Source organism: Hibiscus syriacus, unplaced genomic scaffold, assembly GCF_006381635.1.
Source record: "Hibiscus syriacus cultivar Baekdansim isolate YM2019G1 unplaced genomic scaffold, ASM638163v2 tig00014445_pilon, whole genome shotgun sequence".
NCBI lineage: Eukaryota > Viridiplantae > Streptophyta > Magnoliopsida > Malvales > Malvaceae > Hibiscus > Hibiscus syriacus.
The window spans coordinates 47,485-54,456 of NW_024062327.1; the positions used below are offsets into that span (position 1 = coordinate 47,485).

Consider the following 6,972-nt stretch of genomic DNA (forward strand, 5'->3'; position numbering starts at 1 on the left):
TGTGTTCGACCCCTAATAATAGCCCCCACCAAGACCGATCAAGCAACAATAGATATCATCATTGAGCTTGCATATGTCAGTGAAACACCCTGGCTTCGCTCATGTAGATAAAAATCAACTGCGGTCTTAGCCCAAAGGGTGTTATCCAGAATTGTGTCCGGTAGTTGTTTCCTCTCCTCTTCAGATACCGGTATGGTACTGGCCGGTAACTCATACGAGAGCCAACTTGAATCCATCATGTCTGGCACGTCAGAGGGTTTCTCAAGAATCCTACATATGACGCCATGTGAATCGGGCTTTGAATGGTGGGAGGGACCTCTTCAACGATGACAGTGGCCTCTTGAACGGTGGAAGGGACTCTCGAGGAATGATAGGGGCCTCTTCAACGATAGGAGTGGATTCTTGAGGGATGACAGGTGAGTCGGGCTTCTTCTTGCAGTGTCTTCGCACTATTGGGGTATACGGAGACTTAATAGCACGTGCACGCCGTCTGATGTGTGAACTCTGTCGTGCAAGAAAAACCCGACGTAAAGCATCCACCTTATCGGTCCGCTAAATAATTAAATACAAATATCAGTAAATAAACAGACATGATATTTAAACAGTGAAAACAAAGATAAATATATTTCAAACTTTCAACTAAAAGACAAAACAAAGACAAATACTAACTTTACAGTGTTAAAGTAAAAAGTTTAGCAGTTTTGGCAGCAACCGAATAAATTTACTAAGCAATCTAAGTGAAATGGTTAATTTAAGTGAAATTACGAGTAAATTTATCATCAAGTTAAATATGGAAAATCTTAAACTTACCTCGTTGCGTAGAGTATGAACCTATTTGTAACGATACTACCATCTCACGTAGAGCGGCAACCTCACCACGTAAAGTAGACACCTCCACACGCCATGCACCATCGTTATCAAGTAGAGTACCGATCTCCTCACGCAAGGCATTGACCTCATCACGTAACTCCCTTGACTCATCCCGTGGAGGTGGAGAATAGGGAGATAGAAGTCGTGGCATCTTTGCCGATCGCCTATCATGAGGTGATGGTGGAGAAGAGGCTCGATGATGTGACGGGATAGGTGATGGCTCTCGTTGTAGAGGTGTATAGTCAGGTCGATCAGGTGATGATGGCTCTGGGTGAGGTGATGGCTCTCGAAGTGGAGGAAGTGGAGGCTGCTCATCATTCGTGCCATCAAGAAAACGCTGACTAGCTTACCACCAATCAGTGGCAAGCTCAGCCTCCGTGGGTGTCAGTCTCATTAATGGAATGTTGGCCTCCTAAAAATATAAAAACTCAAACAAAGTTAAACGTCTACTATTAATAACTTGTTATATATGATAGTATTTGTGTTAACTTACATATTTATTATCGCATATGGTATTAAGTCTTCCCAATCCAACAGACGTTTCCTCTTCCAGGAAATAGCCCTGGGAATATCATTTGAAGTTTTTATTGCATATGTCTTCATGGCGGGAAAGGCCTCGAATATCCAAATCTACAAACAATATAATAACAAACATTAGTAATTGTTAAATAATTAATTATAATTTTTAAAACATTATATAGAAATTCTTACTTAAAGGCCAAACAAAGCCTGACAAAGTGTATTTCGACCCATCGCCCCGCAAACTTTTGCGGTCATCAAAGGCAGACGACAACTTAGTCCAGGTAGCTTTCATATATACGAACCCCACGGAAACAGATTCCATGTATTTAGGTCCTCTACCAATAATATTATCTCCTGAGGAATAGGTTGTCTGGCCTCTCTGCCTAAAAAGTCGGCATACAAAAGTAGTAGAAGGCATACTCGGACAACATCGACGTCATTCATCCGAGTAAACCATCTTTCTTATTAAACAATTTTTCATGTCGTCGACGTGTAAGTTCGGCTTCTCTATTGACTCATCAGGAAAAACTCTGGATAACCATGATGGGCGGGTGATATGACGAGTGTACCGGCCTACATCATCGTGTCCGAATCGTAGACCAGTGATTAAGCAGAACTCCTTCCGCCCAAAACAAGTATACGCCGGTGGAAAATGAAACCATATCTCTTCCTCACCACGTTGTATACTGTCGGGTAGATCGCTAGTCATGGTCTGAAGCCACAAATGGGTCAAACTAGCATCTCCACCCGGATGCTGTACTCTCAGCCATGGCCCGAAACAGGTTTCTTCAAACAATTTTCTTTGTGCAGGTGAAAGCTTCGAAGCAATTATAGTGGCTAGGCTAAATTTATTCCTTAATGTCAATGAAGCCGAAAAAAAATTTCTACAAAAAAAAATAAACATACCAAGTTAGATATACCAAAAACTACACTGTCAAGATATACCAAAACAAAACAATAAACATAAATAGTAGTTTATTCTTGAAACTAAAATTTGCAACATGTTTTTGTCTTTTGGTTGAAATGAAAATCGCAACGAGATAATGAAATCGCAACGCGGAAATGAGAATCGCAACGAGAGAATCGCAACGCGAAATGACTATCGCGACCAGACAATCGCAACGCGAAATGAAAATCGCAACCGCGAAATAAAAATCGCAACGCGAAATGAAAATCGCAATGTGATTTTTGTTTCGCGTTGCGTTTTTTATTTCGCGTTGCGATTCTCTCGTTGCGATAGTTATTTCCGCGTTGCGATTTTCATTCTCGAAACTATTCTTCTTCTGCATTACTTCAACCAAAAGACAAAACAAAGACAAATACTAACTTCACAGGCTAAACAGTTTAGCAGTATTGCAGCAATAAATGAATTTAATAAGAAATCTAAGTGAAATGGTTAATCTATTATTGAAATTACCAGTAAACTTATCATCAATCTCAATATGAAAAACCTAAAATAATGCAAAAATTTCAAAATAAAAATAAAAAAAACTAACCCTCGGATGTTGATTTTCCATTTCTAATGATTGTGAGAGATTTTTGACTGTGAATGGTTGTGAGGGATTTCGCCGGCGATGGGACGAAATCTTCGGAGATGGGGACGGATTTCGCCATAGAGAGTGAGAGATGGAGATGGGACTGAGTGTTGTGATTTTGGGTTTGAGGTTATGAGTTGCGATTACTGTGGACGGTTCAGTTTCCGATTTATTAAGAAAAAATTCGTGTTTGGAATTTGAAAAAAAAATACGCGTTAATATGAATGGCGCTATGTAAATCGCGTTGCGAAAGTCAGAATCGCGTTGCGAAAGTCAGTATCTCGTTACGATTTTGTATTATCGCATTGCGATAGTTAGTATCGCATTGCGATAGTCAGTATCGCATTGCGATTTTCCCAATTCGCGTTGCGATTTACTTATTCGCATTGCGAATTGGGAAAATCGCAACGACGCTGTATACCATCGCAACGCGATTTCCAACTATCGCAACGCGAAATGCAACGCGAATTTGCGATAATGGAGATCGCGTTGCGAATTAGCGATCGCATTGCGATTTTGTTGGTCATTTTGGCAAATCCGGAAAAAATTGGTTAAAATCGTATATTATATGGGATTTTTGGTCACTGAGGTTATTTTCTTTTTTTTTTTTATTCCCTTTACACAACCTTATTTTGAATTTCAAACACACTGCATCAAAATAATCAAACTTTCTCATTTCTTTGTGTTCTTTCCTCTTACATTGACGTTGCTTTGAAAATTTAAAAAACTATGTAAATTAAATTTAGTCCAATTCGTTTATCGATTATCGTTAGTATAATATTTAAAAATAAAAAATAGTTTTTAAATTAAATTAATCTGGCAATAAAGAGAGAGCTTCGCCACTTTTTGCAACATGGAAAAAAGGTTATTATGATTGTGAGCGTTTTATATAAAGAAAAATAACTTCAGTGATCAAAAATACCTTATAATATATGATTTTAACCAATATTTTTTGGATTTGCCAAAATGACCAACTAAATCGCAATACGATCGATAATTCGCAACGCAATCTTCGGTATCGCAAATCAGTTTCCAGATTCACAACGCGAACTTCGACTATCGCATTGCGATTATGTAAATCGCAATGCGATAGTCGAAGTTCGCTTTGCGATTTATTTCAAATTCGTTGCGATAGTCCAAGTTCGCGTTGCGATTTATTCCAAGTTCGTTGCGATAGTCGAAGTTAGCGTTGCGATTTATTCCAAATTCGTTGCGATAGTCCAAGTTCGCGTTGCGATAGTCCAAAATCGCAACGACGGTGTTGCATTTGTTTCTTAAGAATTTTCTCTAAAAAGATAGTATTCGCGCGGACGTGTCGAAAACACGTATTACCACGACCACGACACGACGGCGGCGCGCGAGAGTCTCCCTTGTTCTTTATCACTCAACAAGGAAGTGGGAAAACCAAGCCTTAAATACCATTCCCAATAGTGTTTCCAATACTATGTGGGATTGAGCATTACCAACACTTGTTCCCAATACTATGTGGGATTGAGCCTTAAATAGTGATATTATTTTTGAATGTTTTGCTTAAAATTGCAATAATCGCGATTGATTGTAGATTGACTTTTAATTATGACATATTTAATCGTATAATACTAATGCAATTGGTTGCTGATTCAGTTGTTTTAAGGTGCATGATTGTTAATTGTTTCCTGAATAATCACATTGTATTGGAAACAAGTGTTGGTAATGCTCAATCTCACATAGTATTGGAAACACTATTGGGAATGGTATTTAAGGCTTGGCTTTCCCACTTCCTTGTTAAGTGATAGAGAACAAGGGGGACTCTCGCGCGTCGCCGCCGCCGTCCGTCCGTCTCGGGTCGGGTCGGGTCTGGTCGGGGTCGTGGTCGTGGTCGTGGTCGTAGTAATACGTGTCTTTGACACGTCAAGTTCGCATTGCGATTTAGTTGGTCATTTTGGCAAATCAAAAAAAATTGGTTAAAATCGTATATTATAAGGCATTTTCGGTCAATGAGTTATTTTCTCTTATATAAAATAGGGTAGTTTTAGATTTCACTTTTAAATTAAAACCCTCTTTTGAAGTTGTCCATCTAACTCAGTTGATAGAGTGTAAGGCTCTTAATCTTGGTTGTGGGATTAAGTCTCACTGAGGGTAATTCATAAACAAAGATCTTTCACGGAAGTTACCTCTCAACCTAGTTTTGAGGCAGTTTACTACTCTATCTCCCTTTACCCGTTATACATGGGAATAGGGATAGTTAATTTATTTTGATCTCTCTTTTACAATCTTACTTTCCGGAGGAAACAAAATGGGGAGGGCTTCAAGGTGGCTGAAGAGCTTGTTTGGGATGAAGAACAGCAAAGACAACTTGAATCCCAGTGAAGGGAAAGATAAGAGCAAGTGTAGCACTGGATATTCTGGGCAAGATTCAAGCAGCCCCACTACAATATCACCGGCTAAGGTTGCGTGGCTAAGATCATGCTACAATGAAACAGAGAAGGAGCAGAACAAGCAAGCCATTGCGGTAGCCGCCGCCACTGCAGCCGCCGCGGATGCAGCAGTAGCCGCTGCGCAGGCCGCAGTGGCGGTGGTGAGGCTGACAAGTCATGGTAGAGGCACCATGTTCGGCGGCGAACATGAGAGATGGGCTGCTGTCAAGATTCAAACAGTTTTCAGAGGATATCTGGTAAGTAAAATAGTCTTTCTCAATTGATTTAAACAATAGCTTTGTTTTAAAAGTTTGGATTTTGGATTCAAAAGCAGGCTCGAAAAGCACTACGAGCTTTGAAAGGATTAGTGAAAATACAGGCACTTGTCAGAGGATATTTAGTGAGGAAAGAAGCTTCAGCAACTCTTAATAGCATGCTGGCATTGATGAGAGCACAAGCTACCATTAAATCCCAGAGAGCTCGTGGAATCATAAACAACGACGCCGTTAGATTTGACATCCGAGCACGAAAACCCATGGTAAACAAATAATTATTCCTTTTAATTCGATAATTCTACTGTATTTTGACTCCCATTTAGCCTTATAATTTATAGAATCGTTTAAAAAAAAAACCATTTGTAGGAGAGATTTGATGATAGTATAAGTGAACACACGGTTTCAAATCATATCAGAAGACTGTCAGCTTCTCTTGACACTGCAATTAACATCGATGAAAGTCCCAAAATCTTGGAGGTCGATACAGGCAGGCCTAAATCAAGATCTCGGAGAAACAACTCTTATTTATCGGATTTCATTGATGACCCTCCTTACCAAATGCTGCCGCTTCCTTCTCGATTTTCGGCCCGTTTATCCATACCAGATAGCCGCCATTTTCACGACACCGATTGGGGAATAACAGGAGAAGAATGCAGATTCTCTATGGCACACAGCACGCCTCGGATTACCAATCCTTGTATGTATAATGCGCCGGTTACACCGGCCAAGAGTGTGTGCGGCAACAACTTTTTCAGGCACTGCAGGGATTTTCCAAATTATATGGCACGCAATCTTTCAGGGCAAAGTTGAGGTCTCATAGTGCCCCGAAAGAAAGACCAGATTCAGGGCCGAAGAAAAGGGTTCCGCTCAATGAAATGATGGAATGGAGGTGTAGTTTAAGTGGGGTTAAGATTCAGAGATCGTGCTCACGAGCTCAAGAAGCTATTAATTTAATGAATGCAAAGCTTGATAGGTCCTTTGAATTCGGTAGAGATTCAGAGGAACCATTTGCAGATCAGAAGGTGGTGATTTACAAGTTAGAAATTATATCATGTAATTCAGATTTCAATGTTATATGTGAAGGAATTTGTGTTATTTCTTGTCAATGAAATGAAATTCCAAATGTGAGATGATACCCTCAAGAACAAGGGAACATCATTTCATTGATTTCATGTAAGCCTATTTATTTTTCTTGATTCCAAAATATATATTTTCTTCAATCTAATGAATGTGACCTTATTTAGTGAATGAAAATAAAATATTTAATAAATTAGTTATGTTTGATAAATTATCTTAAGATAATTACCATTTTGTAAAATTATCATTTATTGCAGTGAAAAAATTATTGTGTCATGAGAAATCATTGGTTTGACT

The 6,972-nt window shown here is 39.3% G+C and overlaps 1 pseudogene; it reads left to right on the forward strand.

Annotated features, from left to right (window-relative positions):
* Positions 1-5,172: 5,172 nt before the first annotated feature.
* On the forward strand, positions 5,173-6,707 carry LOC120207327 (annotated as a pseudogene).
* Positions 6,708-6,972: the final 265 nt, after the last annotated feature.